The 23,142-nt window shown below is 37.5% G+C and overlaps 1 protein-coding gene across 1 annotated transcript in view; it reads right to left on the reverse strand.

The window, feature by feature from the left end:
* LOC116895496 (rho GTPase-activating protein 20-like) overlaps window positions 1-23,142 on the reverse strand; it is a 193,484-nt gene that overhangs the window by 126,095 nt on the left and 44,247 nt on the right. The window lies entirely within an intron of this gene.

Consider the following 23,142-nt stretch of genomic DNA (forward strand, 5'->3'; position numbering starts at 1 on the left):
CTCACTCAGGATGATATTTTCCAGTTCCAACCATTTGTCTATGAATTTCATAAAGGCATTGTTTTTGATAGCTGAGTAATATTCCATTGTGTAGATGTACCACATTTTCTGTATCCATTCCTCTGTTGAAGGGCATCTGGGTTCTTTCCAGCTTCTGGCTATTATAAATAAGGCTTCTATGAACATAGTGGAACATGTGTCTTTTTTATATGTTGGGGCATCTTTTGGGTATATGCCCAAGAGAGGTATAGCTGGGTCCTCGGGTAGTTCAATGTCCAATTTTCTGAGGAACCTCCAGACTGATTTCCAGAATGGTTGTACCAGTCTGCAATCCCAGCAACAATGGAAGAGTGTTCCTCTTTCTCCACATCCTCGCCAGCATTTGCTGTCACCTGAGTTTTTGATCTTAGCCATTCTCACTGTGTGAGGCAAATCTCAGGGTTGTTTTGATTTGCATTTCCCTTATGACTAAAGATGTTGAACATTTCTTTAGGTGTTTCTCAGTCATTCGGCATTCCTCAGCTGTGAATTCTTTGTTTAGCTCTGACCCCATTTTTAATAGGGTTATTTGTCTCCTGCGGTCTGCACTTCTTGAGTTTCTGTATATTTTGGATATAAGGCTCTATCTGTTGTAGGATTGGTAAAGATCTTTCCCAATCTGTTGGTTGCCGCTTTTGTCCTAAATCCAACTGTGAAACTTTTAAAGAACGTAGCAGGTGTTGAGGGTGAGTAGTCACTGGGACATCACTATGGAAAGGATAATACAGTTGAACACAAGGACCCCAAAGCATGTTCGTTGTGGGAATTGATTCCAAACGGAGAGGATTTTACTAACTTCTTGTGTGATTACTGATTATTTTTTTATCTATACTCCTTGCTTCTTTTCCATACTACTTTTCTGTCTCTAGCACCTACATTGTACCATTTGCTATATTTCTGATGATAGAATTAGATCTTCATTCAGACTGAACTGATATCACTAATTTCAATTTTGGATTTGAGCCTCTGAAACTATGACATAAAGAAAAATTTGCCCATCTTTATATCCATGATCCTCAGTTATTTTTTAATATAGTAATAAACAACAAAAGACACATAGGTAGGCAATGGTTTATGTTTAATGTTTGATAGTTATAATGAAAGAAATGTCCCAGCTTCAGAAAACAAAATTCCTCTGAGATTGTCTTACTGTTGCTGCCCAATTTATATTAGTCAACCACATCTTCTCAGAAAATACAGATTATTGAGCATAGACTATCTCAAGATAGACCACCACGCTTAGGTAAACAACTCAATATGAGGGGGTTATAATTTCCAAGACTGTCTTTAATCCCATGTGTCCTTTGAAGTTATATCAACTTTTCATACCCAAAACCCTTACACCTTTTATATGAACCTTGAGTAGCTGCCTCCCCTTCACTCAATTCCTATGCAAAAGGAAGGTTGATGACTTTCACTGCTGTGGTAAGAAAGGGCCCTCTCCTCTGTTGAGGTGAGACTTTGGTCTGTCTCCTACCTTTTTATTTTTTTGCTCTAAAATTTCACAATAAATAGACTTTTCATATTCTGCTGCTGTTTTTGTTTATGTATCGCCTTTTGCATTTGTGTCTTAAAAACACCTTCAAATAGTCTGAAATATTTGCTGTACCCCATTGCCACTGTACATGATATTCATGACTGGAGGTCTATTGATGTTTGTATATGGAGAATAAACTACCTGATGCTCAATATGATTTCTAATTTACTCAGCCTTTCTGTATTTGTAAGGTAAGTGATCATTTCCATCTCAACCTGTCAGGAAAATGAGGAAGATCATTATAGATTTCTCATCTGTGAGTGCTAATCACTATATAGTGGGTTGGGCATCATATATTATGTTCAAGAAGCAGTTCCTCTATACGTATTCATATGTGTATATAATTTCTCTTTGGTCTGAAGATCTTTATGAAATATCTCCCTAAGGTTGGTGGTTATGAATTTAATCCATGATGTCTACCATTACCCCTAGATGGATGGAACATATTTGGATCTCATGCCCCTATATGGTGAGGCTGGCCAACTCAACATTTTGCTTTTGTGATGTACATAGTAGTCACTCAGTAAAATGGACTGGGTGTTTCAGTGCAACCACTTTGAGGGTCAGATGCCTGTGTCTTATATTATGTCCTGTCTATTTCAGGTGACCAGGCTTGTTGGCTTACAATAACACGGAGTTATTTTCCAGTCCTCTTAGTCACAACTCCATTGGGTTCCATCATGATAAAGTCTAATTTGCTGGTAGGAATTTATTTTTTTTTCTGGAGTCTCTGGGGAATAATAAAGCTGCTCTCTTTTCCTTCCAAGGACAGCTTTATTGTTGAAAACTTTTATTGTTGTTGAAGACTCTGTTTCACAGATTAGAACTTTTATCTTAGTCATAGACTGAATTTCTGGCTCTTGGGCTGTCACCTGGTGAATAATATTCCCAACTCAGTCTGGGTCTGAGCATACATTGGCTCAGAACCTTCTGGTTCAAAGAATCAGGCTGAGTCAGTCCTTCTCCCTCTGTTCATTTTATTCCCATTTATTGCCATTTATCTTTGCATTTTTCTATTGTTTGTGTTTTGTTTGTTTGGTCACCCTAAAATACAATTTGTGTTGCTAGTAATTTCAGCGTATTGAAAAAATCAAAGATAAATCATATTTATTCTACCTTTTCATGATTTTTTCTTTTATTTTTTGCTGTATCATGAACACCCTGAAATGTACAGTGTAGATCAGGCCAGTTCTCTTTTTTCCCTAATATTGACATTACCATGCCCAGTGGAAGATTATTTCTGCATTAGTGGCTAATCTCAGCCCACGTTCATTGAATAATATTTTTTATACGTATGGTGTATCTCCTTGAGATTCTGTCCGTAAGTTTCTGCTTTACCCAAGACTTATGCATTATGCATTGAAACTAGGCTCAGTGTTGATAAGTCACAATCCTACTTGGAACTAAAGTGAAATTCTTAACCATTAAAGCAAGTACATTTAGTGCCTTGCCAATGGAACTATATTTTGACATTGGCCTATGACTGTGAAGATGTTATCAGCTGTGACAAGGTGAATGTTGCTGTTCATGTTTCCATCACAGCAAGGGAAATGCAACTATAACTGCTAATCTGATTTTCATAAAATGAAGAAAGCATTTAGAAAAGTGCAAACTTAAAATAAAATCTTTAGTTAAAAGAAGCCACCCAGGGGTAACCGGCTTATAGGGTATGTGAAAATAACACAACTGAATTTTTACTGGCCTTATGTCGCCGTTTAAAAAAGGTAAGCACTGTATCATACAGTGGAAAAAAGCATTGATTAGAAGCACAGAATGCTACAAGTAAGTTGTAAACATGAAGACCAGTGAGTAACAAAGATTTGATTAGTGGTGGCTCTTCCTGGTGAGGGAGCTTAGGACTGTTTTTATTACAAAAGGACTGGAATTGGAAAACCTGGTCATTACCTGTCCGGTCGGCAATAAATGAATGAACTCTTTGAAAAAGACTTTTCTCCAAGAAGGTGGGTTTTTACCAGACTTATTGATTAATTTTCTTTACACGGTATGCCATCATTATTCTGACATGCTGTGTATGTGGGAAAGGGCACTCCCAAAACCTGCCCACCCCCATGGCCTCCTCTCATTATTCACAAAAGTCAAAATTTAGAATACATCTGGATCATTACATGCCTTTCTTGAGAGTCAATCATTTGAAGAAGTAGTAAAGACTATTTTGATATAAAAATAATTGGAATAGAATGCTATTCTCCCACTTGAACATTTATTCAATGACAACATTCACACTTGGCTCGGAGTTCAGGATGTCCTCCTTACTTTTGTTTGATCATTTATTTCCTTCTTCTTCATATCTCCTTCATCCATAACGTCATCCTTCCTTCTTATTCCATTCTTTCTTTTCATCCTCCTGTCCATCCTTTCTTTTGCCTTCTCCCTACCCTCTTTCCTGCCTTCCTTTCTTGCTACCTTCATCCCTTTTCTCTATTTTCTTTTGCTAGTCCTCTTTTCTTCTTTATTTGCACTTTACATATTTTGTTTTAATCGGAAGGATCCAATTACTTTTTTAAGTAAATAGGCTTCAATTCTATCTTCAAAGTCTACTGCCAAAACCAGGAGGTCCTGAATACCTTGTCCATCAAGTCATGCACAATTTTAAATCAAATAAGCATTAATTTGAAAATGCAATTTTCAAACGTGTGTGAAGTCATGGATAAATGCTTTTATAGCATCACACTCCACAGCAAGGGAGAAGAAGCCACACTATATCTGACAATGTAGATGAATCATATAACCATAAATAGTGTGAGATAGAACCCGATACTATAAACTTTCAAGTTGAATATGATGTATCAAGTTCAAATCAAAAGAATGTTACCCGTTAAGTATAAATAGTGTGGAAGACATTTAGATGACTTCTGATTGCTTATAACAGTTTTTTTAACTTGATGTGTACCCCTTATCAAGAAGATGTCCTCAACCATCAAACTCCTGCCTCCTGAGGCAGCAAGTATCTCAAGTTCTTGCATCTTCTTGTGCTGAGGTCAGACCAGGCCGTACTCCGGCTGTATATGTATCAGGCATCTCAGACCAACTCTCTTGTATGCTGCTGCCTGGTTAGTGGCTCAGCGTTTGGGAGTTTGCAGGGCTTCAGGTTAGTTGAGACTTCGGTCTTCCTAAGGGGTTGCCTCCTCTTCACTTCTATCCTTCTCCTCTAATTCCAACCCTGGGGGATCCTGACTTCAGACCAATGTTTGAATTGTGTGTCTGCCCTCAGTCAGTTGCTGAATTTTGGCCTTTCAGATGATAGCCATGCGTTAGACTTGTCTGTAAGCACACACCATAACATCAATAATAATTCGGGTCTTGGTGCTTCCCACTGAGATGGATCCCAAGTTGGCCTAGTTGTACGGACTTCTTTTCCCTCACTCTCTTCTCCATTTTCGTCCCAGGAGTTTTTAGACAGGAACAATTCCAGTCAGCAACTTTGACTGTGGGTTGATGACCCCATTCCTCCTCGAGGCCCTGTCTGTCTATTGAGGCACTCTTTGGGTTCACTCTCCCCATTGTTGGGCATTTGATCTAAGGTTCTAACCAGGTCCTGAGAGTCTCTTATCTCTCAAGGTTCCTGGCAGGTGCCCCCAGAGGGTCCCCCTCCCGCCTCCCTGAGGCTGCACATTTCATTCATTCTTCTGTCTTTGGGCTCCTTTCCTGTCCCCACCCATCCCTGATCCTGTTTCCCCATCTTCCCTCCTTCCCTCTCCCAGGTCCCTCTCTCCTCTCTGCCTTCTTGGCACAGATACTTCACACCGGAACATCAACTGAAAGTCAGATCCCCCAGGGCTGATTTTTCTCCCCTTCTATGAGATTGAAGTATCTGCCAGGGTATTTCTGTTAAACTTTTAAGTCTGCGGCTGGTGTCCGGGGATTCCGGTACTTTTGGCTAATATCACTTTATTAGTGAGTGCATACTATGCATGTCCTTTTTTGGGTTACCTCATTCAGGATATTTTCTAGTTCCATCTATTTGTGAGAAAACTCATGATTTCCCATTCTGCATTCAATATCTGAATAGCTTCCATTACATGTAAACAAACTGCATTTCTGTATCCATTCTTCTTGAGGCCATATGTATTGTTTCCATCTTTCTAGCTATTAACAAATAAGACTGCTAAGGAGCATAGTGGAACACTAGTGTTACTGTGATAGTTAGGATATCTTTGAGTATATACCCAAGAGCAGTATTTGGGTCTTCAGCTAGATCTATATCCAAATTTTCTAAGACTGCTCAGATACTTTTCCTTAATAACAGAAAATGAATGGGTTGATAAACTGAGTCAGTTTTTCATATATCTACAGTTCATTTATTGAGAACTTTTCAGCAAATAAATAAATTTTTAAACACAATATTTAGAAAGGATTGCGTGTACATAGCCAACAATTAAAATTTTGAAATGCATACTTTTGTATTGTAAATCCAGGATAAAATAGAATATATATATGTTTTCAATTTTCAGAGGATTTTGATATATCCTTGACATTCTCTGTCCTCATAGTATATAGTTTTTTCTTTTCACATAATTTAAAAAAAGATTTAAAGTTCACATAGGTATTCTAATAAAAGTTCTGTGAAATATCATCTGTCATTTAAGCATAAAAAGGGCTTGAGTAGCTACAAATGGGTACCTGAGGAGTAAAATAATTCCCCCCACTACGCACTAAGGGTCAGTTACATTTTTTATTTTTTGTGAACACAAGTACTTGTGTCTAGAAAATCGATAATTATCCTCTAAAATAATGCTTTATGAAAACATATTACCACTATATAACTCTTAAGCCAGAGAAATGTTTTTGAAAACTTTACAGAACATATGCAATGGATAGAGATTTTGCTCTCATTTATATGAGTCGTCTCTTAAGTTATTGTTTGCAGGAACCACCTTTATGAAAGTATTTCTTGCATTCAGAGACTGAAACTGTCCCAATGGACTTCACAGCCTGGCTAATAATATGCTCTATGATCATTCAAGACCTTACCTGCTCTCCTGTTATATAAAGTTTAACTCACCTTTAAAAGTCAAGATTGAAACAAACTTTTAGTATGTTTAGGGTTTCCCTATGCAATCATATTTTTACAGCCTGAGCTCATGCATAATTTGATCATAAATTATATACACAATTCCCATTTAATCAAGTAACCCAAAGTTTGTGTGTGTGTGTGTGGGGTGTTGTAATTATTTACTAAAAACAGCCAACAGGTTGAAGCAAATCTATACAGCAAATATCCATCAAAATTTTGGAAGCATTCTGTATATAGTATGACTAGGTATATATGTTATTCTGTCAGTCAGGATGAAAAAATGACCCTTTTCCTGTGAAACTATATTAATTTCTGTAATTAATCTCTACTTCCTTTTCATGTATTCCTTACTGCTCAGTTAATACAAAGAAAAGACCATTGTTATAGACAAATGAAAAGCAGGATATTTAAATTCCAAGTTGTTTTCAGTCAAATGAATACAAGAAGAAACCTGTGTTTTTTGCTAATGCATTAATCGACGTGATTGTCGCTTTAAAGTTTGCTTGATGATGAAAACGCTCTTACCGCAGTTTTTAATTTAATGCTTTTCCAACCTGGCTTAGCAATGAGGGTACTGGACATATGGAGAATTTGACCTTCCTTTTTATTTCCTCGAAGTGTCCTTTTACCATGACGTTTCCTTCATTCAGTGTTTCTATAAACTTCACCATGTTATCAGCATTCAGAGTTTGGGACTATGGGTATGGGTGGGTGATTGAGTTCCACTATGAGAAGTTTGAATTTCTCAATTCTTTTGTTGTCGTTGTTGTTGCTGTTATTGTCTATTTCAATTTTATTGGATATTTTATGTATTTACATTTCAAATGTTATCAACTGTCCCAGTTCCCCACTCTCCCATCACCCTCCCCCTGATTTTATGAGGATGCTCCCCTTCTCACTCACCCACTCCCACCTCATCACCCTGGCATTTCCCCTACACTGGGGAATTGGCCTTCAGGAGAACCAAGGGCCACTCCTCCTATTGATGACACACAATACCATCCTCTGATACATATGCTACTGGAGCCATGCATGTCCATGTGTTCCTGGGCTCTGGGGAGTCTGATTGGCTGTTAGTGTTCTTCCTGGGTTTGCAAACCTCATCAACTACCCTTAGTTCTATCTCTAGCTCCTCGATTCAGTCCTGTGCTCAGTGTGATGGTTTGCTTAAGCATTCTCATCTGTATCAACTTCTGGCAGAGCCTCTCAGGAGACATCCATATTTCAGGCTCTGTCACCAAGCACTTCGCATCAGCAATAGTGTCTGTGGTTGCATCATGTATAGGATTGATCCCAAGTGGGGCAGTTCTGACGGACCTTTCCTTCAGTCTCTGCTCCTCTTGTCCTCTCTATTTCTCCTGAGAGTATTTTTGTTCCTTTACTAGGAAAGACTAAAGCATCCACGTTTTAGACTATCTTCTTCTTCAACTTCATGTGGTCTGTGAATTGTATTTTTGGGTATTCTGAGCTTCGGGTTAATATCCACTTATCAGTGAGTACATCACGATGAATGTTCTTTTTGTGGCTAGGTTACCTCACCTCAGGATGATATTTTCTAGTTCAATTGATTTGCCTAGGAATTTGTGGCAGTCATTTTTCCCCAAAGTGGGCGTAAAGTCCTGTGGCTATAAACTCAAGATAAAATCCTGGCCTTCATGTATGCACACAAGGTCCTGACATCAGCCTTTTTCCTTTCTTGCAGATTCTACTACCCTTCTCATTATTCATCTTCTCTGAGAGAACTGAAGACCACACAGTGGTCTTTGTATTCTTTAGTGCAAATTCTCGTTTTATTATCACAGTTAATTAGCATGTTTGTGGATATTGGCTCTGGACCTCCTGCATTAGCTAACATCAGAAGGTTCTCATGCAAAGAATGGAATAGATTCAATAGATGTTGATTGCTTCAATATATGCCTGGTAAGTAAAAGAACCACTGTCTAAAGTATGCTTTTTTAATCTGTAGGTAACATATAATTTGATTAGCTAAGGAAAAGCATCTTGATAATTCAAAAAATATCAAGTCTAACTAAAAGTGATTTTAAAGCAATGCCATGGAATACTTACATGCCTTTTTAAAATGGCTTTTTTTTTAAAATGCTTAAAAAGAATGGCCATAGAAATTCAAATGTGTAAACACCTTTCCCCAGTGAAAAAGAATTGGTCAGTAAAGGATTGTTGCTGTTTCATTTGTTTGAAATTTGACAAATCTTAAGAGGGACATGAGTTAAATGGCCATCCACTCCATCGATGCTTCTAAAATTGTCATGCAGGTGACATCTGGAGGAAAAAAAAGAAAAAGGGTATTTTTCACGTTGTGTTATCCATGGTAACATAGACAAAGGCCACTATCTTCTATAAAACTAAAACATATCTGAGGGTTTTATCTCACTGATTAGCTGATTAGCTTTTAAATTTAAATTTACTGACTGAATGAAATTCACTTGATTCCACTTGCTCCCCAGTGTCTAAAAAGATTTTAGAAGCAGGAAAATCTCAAGAAGATAAAATAAATCACTATTACAACGAAACAGTGCCATGCAAGAGTGCGAATCCCTTCATTTGCTATTTTTGGCAACATTTTTAGTGATCCTCATACTTTTTATGAGTGCTTCAGAATCTGGGTCCTACAATCCAGCTTCACTCATGATGTCTTTTGTGATTCTTTGCTGGGTTTTCTGGGAGCTATTCCTAATACAAATGCACATAAGTCTGCACCAAAATACAAATTAAATATTAAATCTTACCTTTATTTCAATAGAGACATATATTTATCCAACAGATAGAAGCCAATATGCTCAGCTTTCTCTCCAGTAAGACATTTTTTTCTTTGCATTTTATATTTAATTTTTAGTATTAGAGACAGGTCCAGTATAGACATTGACAGAGCTGAGACTTTAAGATAAAAGGTTTCATGTTGTAAGATTACTGATGCACTTTTTCTTTCTTTTTACTGAAAATACTGTTTCATACACTGTCTTTTCAATCACTGTTTCTCCCCCTCCATCTTCTTGCCTATCCTCCTCACTTCTTTACCCATCCAATGTCATACCTTTTTTCTCTGTGTCTTTAGAAAACAAACAGGCGATAAAACAAACAAATGAACCATATGATATATCTAGCAAATGGGGGAGAAGAAAAGATGAATAAATAAAGCAAAAAAAAGAAAAAAGCAAAACGAAGAAATATATATGGAGAGACAAAGTCATGCACACAAAACCCCCTAAAAAACAAAAATGAAAACATTATCAAAAAAGACAAATGGAGGGGAGCTTAAAACAAAGCCTGTCCCAAGGTTGTTTTTTGTACCAGTGAGACTCTTTAGGAAAAGCTAAATTTTCATTTGCAAGAAACTGTCAAATGGATATAGCTCCTGGGTCTGGAATAGGTGCTCATATCCACTTCCCTTCAGAGTGCCAGGAACTGTGTCTCCTGCCCCATGGTCAGTGTGTATTCGTATGTTCATCAGTATTGCTGTGTTTTCAAAGTCGCTGCCCAGTAGTCATTTCTCTTTTCAGAATTCAAATGTGCTACTTTTAGAATGAAGAAAAAACTGAAATGTGGAAGTCTTGAATGTAGGATCACAATCATTTTCCTAAAATCTCAACAGAAATGTAGTACTAGATTTGAGTTATCATTTCAAGATACTCTTTCTGTGGTACCTTGAACACTTTTGTCTAAAGTAGTGGTGGGGTAGAGATAAAATATACAGTTCTATATCCTATGGAACTCCTGATTTGCAGACCACTCTAATTTTTATAGCACAAAGATTCATAAATACATTAATACATGCACATAACATTTTAAAAAGTGATATAGTACTGTCTCATTAACATGAATAAAACATGGATGAACTTAGGGGACCTTAGGGGACGTTATGTTTAGTCTAATAAGTCAGAGGAGTATTTTGTGTGTCTCAACACATGTCTCAACAGAAACAAAAAATTCCCATTCATAAATCTGTATGAAGACTCTTAGGGCAGGTTGGGGGAAAGATGGTAAGAGAATATGGGTCATAGTATAGAAAAAAGCGGTGAGATAAGATGAATAAATGTAAAGCTTTAAACCATTGCAGGAGACTATTTTCAATAATACCATTTTATTTCTTACCGTAGACTAAAGTTGTCTAAGACAGTGGATTTTAGGTGCTTCCTACAAAAACAGTAAGTCTGATGCTGGCAATGGTAAGTTGCCTATCTCTACTAATCATTTCTATGAATTTACATTTCATAGCACCATGCTGCATACCTACAATATCTATGATTTCAATGTTTTATATGTTTTAATGGCTGCTATTAGACATTGTATTGTCTGTGACCATGCTCTTCTCTCTTAGAAATATATTACTGTTTTTATAATTTGCTACAAATGTGTTTTGCTAAGTTGTGAATTAGAGTACACGTGTACTTGGAGGTATTTTGTGTCTTGTGACTCTTTACTCAAATAATCAATACTTCCCTTGTTAACTGAAATGTCAGAATCACATGGACCTTTTCTTTGAATAATGGGCAATAATCTCTCTAATCAAAAGCTTGAAGCTCAGTGGCATTGCTCTTTCTTGATCTATTGTGACAACTTTCACCCTGTGCACGATCATGAAAACAACGTATGACAATCTGACTTACATATATTCCTATAATGACTCCCTTTAAATAGGAAAAGTTATTTTCACATTTGTTGCCCTTATTACAATTTTTATTGAAAACTCCTTTATTCTTGTTTCTTTCCTATGTCTTTGCTCTTACATTCATAAATGGTGACACTTTTTTAAGTTATGTTAAGATTAACACACACCAGTTCATGCAACATATATTTGTATGCTTTAACAAAACCTTGAGAACATAATATTGTTATTCCTTTTTTTAGCTCTGTGTTGGGAGATTACTGGTTGGTGGATGTGGTATTAGCAATCATGTATCATTCTTGGAGCTCTAACCTCTCGAATGGGAAAGGATGTGACTGTGATTCCATTCTAAGAATATTTCATTCATGGTCATGTAGTTGTAGACGAATGTGTAAAGGAAGAATTGAGGTGATTCTCACCACATAGTGGCAGTGAGAACTATAGTCATATCATATAAACAGAGAACGGAGCTCATATCATATAAATAATGATCTCCTCTCTACCTGCTCTTTATTACAGATCCTGAATTTGAATTCTCCAACTGTTTGCTTTGCTACTCAATCATTCACAAATGTTTTAAATAGAGTTTAAAAACCTATTATATTTTTTCTTCAAAGTTTTAGCCACAGATAAATGTCTAAATAAATAGTGGAGAAACCATGTCTAGTTTTATTACTGAAGTACAACATGCTTATAATTGGCATCTTTCCTTGATTTCCTTAAGATCCATTTATTCCATGTGTTCTACTCTTGTGGTTTGTGTCGCTTACTGCAATTTATTTTATTCAAGTGCTACTTTTTTCTCCATTAACTCTAAACCTGTGGCTAAAACCTTAAGTGAAGTAAATAGGTGTCAAAGGAATAGTTGAAAATATATAATAAGTAAATAAATGGAGAAGAAAATATTCTACATTAGATATCAGTGTAATGAGTATCTTTTAATAACTGTAAACAATATGGTTCTTTTCCTTTATAATGGAAAATGGAGGAAAGCATAGATAGATACCAGCAGATGGACAAGACAAAGACCTGTATTTAGTGAACTGTATACAAATGGTTTCTTTAGCATTAGCTGAGGCCTAAAAGGTCTTATTGGATGTCAACTACTTTTAAATAAGGAGAGCAAGAATGAAAAACAAGCTTTTACTAAGTTTGAAAAAATTTGTCACAATACTGGCTCATAATGGGCTCAAAAGCTTGTACTAATTCTATCTCTGATTAATCAAAACTTAAAAGCTGTAAAATATGGTACTCTGGCTGTACGCAGCACTCACACCAGTGTCCGGGACAAGCTATAGGCACCCATGGTTACATACTGAATGTCAGAGAGCTCTTTGTGACCCAGTATACTATTTGAATGTCAGAAATTTCAAGTTAGCTATATTAGAACATAGAGGGATGTTAATGGAATCATTTATCCAATAATGAAACTGACAACTTCCTAAGTAGTGCATGTGTGACCTGGGTTAGAAGGTAATGTGTCCTATCAAGTGGAGTTGTTGCCACCCCCTCACGTGTTTTTGGTTGGTTTGCTTTCTTAATAAGTTTTGTTCTGGGTTTTATTGACATTTTATTTTTTACCTTAATATTAAGAAAGAAGATATTAAGGAACTAGCCAAAAAGGAGATATAAAAGTAAAAAGTAATGTAGTTATGGTCCTGGTGAGTTATGAATCCAATAGGAAGTAGGGTGTAGGAGTGAGAGTCAAAATAATTAGAGGGAAAGTGAAGGCTTGTTCTCTTATTTTTGACGTTGGGGAAGGCAGGATGAATAGAATACAATTTGAACTTTCCAGGAAATGAGAGGAAATGACTTTCATGACCTACATGTACCTGAGAGCCTACTTTTCACACTCTGCAGGAAGGCAAGTCAGACAAAGAAGCCACCAATTACCATCGCTCCAACTTGTGTCATATTTGTGATGTTTTTTAACTGCTGAGACCATGGGGCTGTAGCAGTTATAGAGCATGGGCACAAAATGTGCAGAGAACTTGCTTCAAAGGGTCTAATTCAGAACCACAAAGATGCACTTTATAATAAACCACACAGCAAACTAGTATGCACAGAGGCCATTACTATCTGTAGGCTATTTGACAGCCTCTATAATCATTGAATAAGTTAATTTAAGGACTAGAAACTGAACACATTTTCAGGTATACATTCTGAAGACAGTGAAACATAGGAAAGGGCATTTGCATCTTATTGCACTGTTTCTTTGCCTTCATCTAGTAGATATATAGTAATGAAAGCCAAGTCTAAATGTAAAAGAGATGACGGATGATGCTTTTAGCCCTCAAGAATGAAAATTTAATCATGTCAGAGTGGTAATTCCATTTAAAATATGCCACAGGTCTTTGATGACAATGTAAATTTTTTTCTCAGGGAAAGTATGGCTACATAACATCACAGTAAATATGTCCAGAAACATTATAATTGGCCATAATATAATTGCTTGTAATATTCTATGAAATGCCATATACTCTATAAATGCATTCTAGAACCACTCATTTTAATAGGAATATCTTACCACATAGAAAGGGAAAAAAGAAGGTGTTTAACATACAATATAATCAAAATCAATAGAACTTGTGCTTAATGTTCTGTTTGAATTGTCCTTGTGAATGGCTTCTATTTGGAAAAATCCCTCTTCTCTTGGCATAGCTATCAGCTTTTTGCTGTAATGCTGTAGAGAAGTAGCAATTTCCAAATCTCGGTGTCATTATTCTTTAGGAAAGTTCTATGGCTACAAACTGCTGTTTTAATCTATTGGCCTTACACAGTACCATTTAGTAATTTCAACTAGAGACTAAGAATGTAGAAACCCCATTATTTTGATTTAATCACAGAGTTTCTTTGAGCTTTCGGGTAAAATATTTAACCTTTCTGTGCCTCAGCTTATGAAAGCATAAATTCATGCAAAACAGCTATCATGACCTTCCAAACTCAAAGAGAAAGTGATTTAAAAATATAATCGGCTTATCCAGTGGATTTCTTTTACAATGAAAACTTTACTATGGCCATTTTCATCACCCAGTTTTGGTTTATAGCATTTGAGGAAGCAGGGAGTGAGTTCCAGTGCTGTGACCACCAAATGGATGACTACATCATCACTTCCACGGCAGCTGTATGAAAGCGGAACTTCTTCCACCTCTTCCCCCCAAGTAAGCTCCATGACATTTGACCATGTTGGCATGCTCATGATTTTATGTGTAGTTACCCAAAGTGTTCTAAACTCCAGAAATTAATATTTGTGAGGCAATAAATAGCAGCCACTCTGTCAACCTTCTTCCTCAGTGAAGTGGTGTGATGTTCATTGATGCTCAGAGAAAATAAACTCCTTGGCAAACCAGAATTAAAGAGCTGTGAAACAAAGCAACCAAGGACATAGAGTTCGGGGAGCATGCTGCTGAGGATGGTTTTCAGTGTGGGAAAAGTTGCATGAAGACTCTCAGAGGAGGTGAGGAAGGAAGCAGCTAATTGTTAAGGAAGAGAATTCTGAGCAGAGGGTGCAGTGACGGCAGTTTTGAGTTTGGAGACTATTTGACATGAGGAAGAGGAAAAATATCAGAGAAGTTTTGCAGAATAAGAAGGCAGGAAGGAAGGTAGTCACACGTGGACCTTGCACCTGCTCTGAATTAAGTTAGAAGTACTGAGAAGTTTTAATCTCAGAATAATAATATGATCATGATTGTATTTCAGGCTGACCATTTTGTGTTAGGCTTAAGAATAGACGATAAACAGTAGAAAATCAGACATCTAGAGAGTTTTACAATAATCCAATAATCCATCAAAAAGCAAATGATAATTCTTCTATGCTAAAGACCATATGTGACGATGTAAATATGAAATAATTGATCAATTAAATTATACTATTCACTATAAAATTTTGATATATATTGACAAATGACTCTAGGAAATCACTATCTCTCTTCATGTAGTTTACATATTTATTTATTTTGGTGGTGCAAACATTTAAGATCTCTTTTCAGTAAGTTTTAAGAATGTTATAAACACATATTAACTACGTTTACCTTATAAAATCAGTACTGCGTGTCATAACAAAATTTCACAGTGTAAAAAATTGTTAATAAATATAGTTTTATATTATTTTTTCAAAATAGGGAATGTAAGACCTTTAGCTTTTGGTTGTTGTCATCCAGAATTGTTAAGATTATTTTGCTCATTTGCACATGTCTTAGCTATTAAAGTTAGTTTAAATGTAAGTAAATTAAATAAGGTACTAATCATATCCTGATTAGTACCCAGTGGTGAGTCCACCTAGGTCCATCAGAAAGTTTGATACTCACAGTCATACAGATTCCCCTGGTTAAATCTAATGGGACTCAGAACAGCAAAATAAATAAAAAGGAGAAAGGAACCTGTAGAAAAGAGTGTGTGTGTGTTTGTGTGTGTGTGTGTGTATGTGTGTGAGTGTGTATGTGCATGTGTGTGTATGTGCATGTGTGTGTATGTGCGTGTGTGTATGTGCATGTGTGTGTGTATGTGCATGTGGGTATGTGCGTGTGTGTATATGTGTGTGTGCATGTGTGTATTTGTTTGTATGTCTGTGTGTGTGTATGTTTGTGCGGGTGTGTGTATGTATATGTGTGTATGTGCATGTGTGTGTGTTTGTGTGTCTGTTTGTGTGTGTCTGTGCGTGCGTGTGTATGTGCGTGTATGTTTGTGCGTGTGTATGTGTGTATGTGTGTGGTTGTGTGTGTGTGTGTGTGTGTGTCTGTGTGTATGTGTGTGTGTGTGGGTGTGTGTGTGTGTGTGTTGTGTGTCTGTGTGTGTATGTGTGTGTGTGTGTGTGTATGTGAGTGTGTGTGTGTATGTGTGTGTGTGTGTGTGTGTGTGTATGTGTGTGTGTGTGTGTGTGTGTGTGTGTGTGTGTGTGTGTGTGTGTGTGTGTGTGTGTGTGTGTGTGTGTGTGTGTGTGTGTGTGTGTGTCTGTGTGTGTCTGTGTGTGTGTGTGTGTGTGTGTGTGTGTGTGTGTGTGTGTGGGGTGCGTGTGTGTTAGTGTGTGTGTGTGTGTTTTGTGTGTGTCTGTGTGTTGTGTGTGTGTGTATGTTTTTGTGTGTGTATGTGTGTGTGTGTGTGTGTGTGTGTATGTGTTTGTGTGTGTGTGTGTGTGTGTGTATGTATGTGTGTGTGCGTGTGTGTGTGTGTGCATGTGTGTGTGTGTGCATGTGTGTGTGTGTGTGTGTGTGTGTGTGTGTATGTGTGTGACAGAGCTGAGGTAAAGAAAGTTAACAGAAGATATAGTAAAATAATCAGGATGCGTAACTGTCAAAGAATAAATTTGTTAATTAAAAGCACATAAGATACATAATAACATTTCCACATGATTTTCCATATCAATCATATTTAGTATATAGTATTTTATGTCAATATATAAAATATACATACAATATTAATCATACATAAAGTATATATTATAAAAACAATAATCCAACTTTATGCTAACTTCCATTAATAATTTTCACTCTAAAAAGTTCATCCAATGAAAATGAAGGGATAGAAAAAGGTATTTCATGAATGACACACAAAACTAAGGGAACAATATATAGCTCTGGTTCTAAGTTATTAATAGAATATTCTCCAAGATAGATGCATACTAGGAAATGAATAAATCTTAATAAGTTTAATAAAACTGAAAGAATGCTAAATATATTTACATTGACATGAAAAGGATTTCTTTAAATAGATTGAAGCTAAGGTGGGGAAGAAAGGAATCTTCAAACAACCAGAACTAAACAATTCGAGAACAATATTAATTAGGATAAAGCAAAGTGACCCTATGGAGCTAGATGAATTGGGAGCTTAACTTTAAGTATATTAGGTAAGAAATTATGCTATTTTCAAAATACAAATGACACAGACTCGCTTGGTGCTTCATGCTCCAATCCCAACACTTGCAAGTCAAGAGCAGGAAAACTTCCATGATCCAGTGCCAGCGTGCCAATCTGATGGTGTCAGTCTGGGAAGTGATGTAAGATTTTGTCTCCAAAACAAATACAAAGAGAAGCAAAACTACAAAATGATCCAAATACAGTAATCCAATCAAGTTTGATGTTATGAAGTTATCAAAGCTGGGTATATGGTGTTGGAAAATATCTGGCAACTTGTAGAACTGAAACCTGGTCAGATCATCAAAGATGTGAGGGTGAACAGAAAATAAAATATTTATGGCTATGTTCCTGAGACATTTCCACAGAGAGAGACCATGTTAATAAAAGAGGAGTCACAAAGTATTGTGGGAACTATTAGACACATAGAGAGAAACTAAAATGTAGATTGCAGGCCTTGAGAAGAGTTCTGGCAATTGGTCTATTGAGTCAGTAAATGTTAATCAGCCAGATTCAATGATAGCCAAAGATTTACTTTGGGGATTCTCTCTCTATAATAGTACCAGGTTTTGAGTTTTGGAGGGGAAGAATGCACAACTCAAGTGGAAAGAAGTCCAAGATGGTGAATGCAGTTAGTTCCTTCAAACTGCTCTGGTTTTTGCTAGGTGCTGCGAATAGAAACCAGGCAGTGTGTTGTATTTGTTAGGACAGTCATCTACTACTGAGCTACACTCCAGTTATAAGGAGATAATACTTATGAAAAAGGAGTAGAAAGTGGCTGAGTATCTGTGGTGATGTTTGGAGTCCAGAGAAATCTCTTTGCAAGTAAAGATCCCTGGATACTTCTTGTTGGTTATAACATGTAGTTTATATTGCCAATCTAATTGGATTTAGAATCAACATGAAAATTAACTCTTAAGTATTTCTGAGGATTTTGGGTGTTTCCCCAAAAAGATTTAACTGGGAATGAAAGACTCACCTTGAATCTGGGAGTCACCATCCAGGAGGCTGAGGACTCAGTAACTGAAAAATGAGAAACCTAGAGAACACCTATATTCTTTCACTCATTTTTCTGACTGTTCAGCAAGGGGCCATATGGCTTCCAGATTCTGCCACTACCCATTTCCCCACCATAGTGGCCCTATGACCTTTAAGCTATAAGCCAAAATCAATCTTTGCCCTTTTAAGTTGCTTTATTTTTTTTTCTTTTTTTCAGATCTGGGGACCGAACCCAAGGCCTTGCGCTTGCTAGGCAAGCGCTCTACCACTGAGCTAAATCTCCAACCCATTAAGTTGCTTTATATCAGCAACATTTAGTAAGAGATAAAATGAAAAGATGGTTGAATAATTGCTATTTTCTTGCATTATTATCATAAAATAAGCAAAAGGAATGCCATGTTTGTGAGGGGCAGAGCTTTACATTGGGGGAATGCATGGGTTGCCTAGGACAATGATGAATGTAACAGAAACCATCGTGCTAGAGTTATGAGTCCTGTACAGTTGTGTATGTGAGGTTTGGGGGTTACTTCCAGTTGTCCATGTACAATTTTTATTAAGTTTCTTTCCTACCTTTTCTCTTCCTGTTATTGTTGGTTCTCTGTCACTTACTTCTAGATGATATCTGCCTAGACTGATGGATATGAAAGAGGTTCAAATATAAAATAATGCTGTTTACTTAGGTAATATGCTAAATAATTCCACACTGAGAACCTTCTAAATAAAAAAGAATCCACTTTTTGGTTCTTGGGAATATATTCCCCGTTCTCCTGTAGTTTCAGTCTCTCCCTCTCACTCTTCCCCCCCAACTCCCCCCTAGCATGTGCTCACACAGCATACACAGCATACACAAACACACACACACACACACACACACACACACACACACACACACACACACACACACACCTGATTCAGGAAAGGGATCACACCACCTTTGTTTTAGTCTAGACCCATGACCTATCCACTACAGGAAGTATATATAAAATCCTGTATCTGTATGACTTTTCCTTGTATCTTTGCCTTTTGCTTTAACCAGTGTGCCCTCATTATCCTGTACTTGAACTGCTGTATTTTCTTATGAGCATAATTTGCTGCTTCTAAATTTTACATCGTAAAATTCACTATGTGTTGCTTTAGCAGACCAACATACAATGAACAGGATTGGTGTTATACACTTTTGGCATTTGTATGGATATGTTTGCAATGTTAACATGTGTGTTAATGCTGACAAATTTAACTGAAGGCATTTGAAAGTCTAAAGTAGACATGAAATGCTTTCTTCAATTTCATTCTACTTTATATACTGAGGCAAGATCATTCTTGTAACACTACTTAGTCCATGTCCTTTTTATGCAGCCATGTTCATGGGTATAGCTTAACATTTATTGATGACACAATGCCACAGCAAACATCTTGTGCCTCTGGCTCATACAATCTTTCTATTCCCTCTTCTGCAATAGTTCCTGAACTTTAAGTGTTTGAATTGTGCTATAGAAGTATCATTTGGGACTGGAAACTACAGATCTCTTGTTCTCTGCTCTTTGATTGGTTGTGATTTTCTGTAATAATCTTTGTTTATTGAAAAAAAATTTCTTGGATGACAGATAGAAACTGTAATTATCTCTGGGTATATGCTAGTTTAGTAAAATGATGGACAAAGCAAAGCATTTTAACGAACCCAGAGTTTACCTGTTTGGCTAGTCAAGCAAGCCTGATTGCTCTGGCTCTTCTAGGAGTCACAGAGATTCATCTACCACAGACAAGCTCTAAAGAAACCAAGAGGTTTTTTTTTTTTTTTTAATCTTTATTAACGAGTATTTCTTATTTACATTTCGATTGTTATTCCCCTTCTTGGTTTCCGGGCCAACATCCTCATAAACCCTCCCACTTCCCTTCTATATGGGCTTCCCCTTCCCATCCTCCCCCCATTATCATCCTCCCCCCAACAATCACATTCACAGGGGGTTCAGGCTTGGCAGGACCAAGGGCTTCCCCTTCCACTGGTGCTCTTACTAGGCTATTCATTGCTACCTATGAGGTTGGAGCCCAGGGTCAGTCCATGTACAGTCTTTGGGTAGTGGCTTAGTCCCTGGAAGCTCTGGTTGGTTAGCATTGTTGTTCATATGGGGTCTCGAGCCCCTTCAAGCTCTTCCAGTCCTTTCTAAGATTCCTTCAATGGGGGTCCCATTCTCAGTTCAGTGGTTTGCTGCTGGCATTCGCCTCTGTATTTGCTGTATTCTGGCTGTGTGTCTCAGGAGAGATCTACATCTGGCTCCTGTCAGCCTGCACTTCTTTGCTTCATCCATCTTATCTGATTGGGTGGCTATATATGTATGGACCACATGTGGGGCAGGCTCTGAATGGGTGTTCCTTCTGCCTCTGTTCTAAACTTTGCCTCCCTATTCCCTCCCAAGGGTGTTCTTGTTCTCCTTTTAAAGAAGGAGTGAAGCATTCGCATTTTGGTCATCCTTCTTGAGTTTCATGTCTACTGTGCATCTAGGGTCATTCAAGGATTTAGGCTAATAGCCACTTACCAATGAGTGCATACCATGTGTGTTTTTCTGTGATTGGGTTACCTCACTCAGGATATTTTCCAGTCCACCCATTTGCCTATGAATTTCATAAAGTCATTGTTTTTGATAGCTGAGTAATATTCCATTGTGTAGATGTACCATATTTTCTGTATCCAATCCTCTGTTGAAGGGTATCTGGGTTCTTTCCAGCTTCTGGCTATTATAAATAAGGCTGCTATGAACATAGTGGAGCATGTGTCTTTGTTATATGTTGGGGCATCTTTTGGGTATATGCCCAAGAGAGGTATAGCTGGGTCCTCAGGTAGTTCGATGTTCAATTTTGTGAGGAAACTCCAGACTGATTTCCAGAATGGTTGTACCAGTCTACAATCCCACCAACAATGGAGGAGTGTCCCTCTTTCTCCACATCCTTGCCAGCATTTGCTGTCACCTGAGTTTTTGATCTTAGCCATTCTCACTGGTGTGAGGTGAAATCTCAGGGTTGTTTTGATTTGCATTTCCCTGATGACTAAAGATGTTGAACATTTCTTTAGGTGTTTCTCAGCCATTCGGCATTCCTCAGCTGTGAATTCTTTGTTTACCTCTGAGCCCCATTTTTAATAGAGTTATTTGTCTCCCTGTGGTCTAACTTCTTGAGTAGTTCTTTGTATATTTTTAATATAAGCCCTCTATCTGTTGTAGGATTGGTAAAGATCTTTTCCCAATCTGTTGGTTGCCGTTTTGTGCTAACCACAGTGTCCTTTGCCTTACAGAAGTTTTGCAGTTTTATGAGATCCCATTTGTCGATTCTTGATCTTAGAGCATAAGCCATTGGTGTTTTGTTCAGGAAATTTTCTCCAGTGCCCATGTGTTCGAGATGCTTCCCCACTTTTTCTTCTATTAGTTTGAGTGTATCTGGTTTGATGTGGAGGTCCTTGATCCATTTGGACTTAAACTTTGTACAGGGTGATAAGCATGGATCGATATGCATTCTTGTACATACTGACCTCCAGTTGAACCAGCCCCATTTGCTGAAAATGCTATCTTTTTTCCATAGAATGGTTTTGGCTCCTTTGTCCAAAATGAAGTGACTATAAGTGTGTGGGTTCATTTCTGGGTCTTCAATTCTATTCCACTGGTCTATCTGTCCGTCTCTGTACCAATACCATGAAGTTTTTTTTATCACTATTGCTCTGTAATACTGCTTGAGTTCAGGGATAGTAATTCCCCCAGAAGTCCTTTTATTGTTGAGGATAGTTTTAGCTATCCTGGGTTTTTTGTTATTCCAGGTGAATTTGTAAATTGTCTGTCTAACTCTCTGAAGAATTGGATTGGTATTTTGATGGGGATTGCATTGAATCTGTAGATTGCTTTTGGTAAAATGGCTATTTTTAATATGTAAATCCTTCCAAGAGTTTTAAACATACACAGTTGCTTCTTCAAAGAAAGAGGTTTATAACGTGTTTCCTCTCTAGAAGGCTGGAATCTGATGTGGTTACTAGCCTGGTGAGATTTCTGCTATCTGTGTCACTTAGAACACACCAGTTCCTCCCACAGACTCCTGTCTTGAGCTTGTCTTGAGCAGTTAATATTTTGAACCTATCTTTATGGAAGATGTCACTTGCAGTTTATAAAGAATTTTGATGTAGTCATGTCTTAAGCTTTGTTATACACCTGGCTTGGGTTACTTTTACCATCAGGAAACTTTCATCAAAATTGTGTGGCTCTTAAATATGTCAGGGCTAAGATGCTAGGAATCAGACTTCTGAAGTTTGAATCATCACCAACTAATGAACCTTGGACCAAACTCCCTTCTTGTTTCCTGTGCATCATTACTTTGGTGGACACTGTTGTAGTGGGTTTAGCCTAATGCTGCTATATTATCTTGTCAATTTTTGTCCTCAAAATTGAGTCTGCACAAGCCGACTGACAGACCATGCACCCAGCTGCTAAATAATGTTGCTTAAATATTGATGCTGGCAGCCAACAGCTGGGCAAGGGAGGCAGAGGCGGGACTTCAGGATAGGATAAGAGGGATTGACCACGCAGGGAGAAGAAGGAGAGAAGAGAAGCCATGCGTGAGAAGAGCGGACAATAGGCAGCATGTGAAGGAACTGAGAAAGTGTGGTCCAGTTGGGCAGTCATCTGAGTTCAGGGAAGCCAAGGAAAAATATAGAATTTGGTAAGTAATAACTAGGGATTATCAGAGGGAGGATTAACCACATGAAGTTAGGGAGTGGCCCAGCTCTCGCACTGTTTAAGGCATATCAAAATATAAAGGCTGTGTGAATGTCTCTTTCATTCAGGAACCTAAACCATTGGACTGGGTAGCAGGAACCTGCCATAGGGTCAGAAGCGTCCCCATTTCTGTATCCTGAGAATTGAGATTACAGGAAGGCCTCTACATAATCCTGGCTTTTATGTGGGAACTGGGGATATAAACTCTGGTTACCATTCTTGAACAGCAAACCTTTATCCACTGAGAAACCTGCTTAGCCTCTATTATAGCAATATTTAATAACTATCATGACTTTGTCTAACAGCTA

This window comes from Rattus rattus, chromosome 3 (genome assembly GCF_011064425.1).
Source record: "Rattus rattus isolate New Zealand chromosome 3, Rrattus_CSIRO_v1, whole genome shotgun sequence".
Classification (NCBI taxonomy): Eukaryota; Metazoa; Chordata; class Mammalia; order Rodentia; family Muridae; genus Rattus; species Rattus rattus.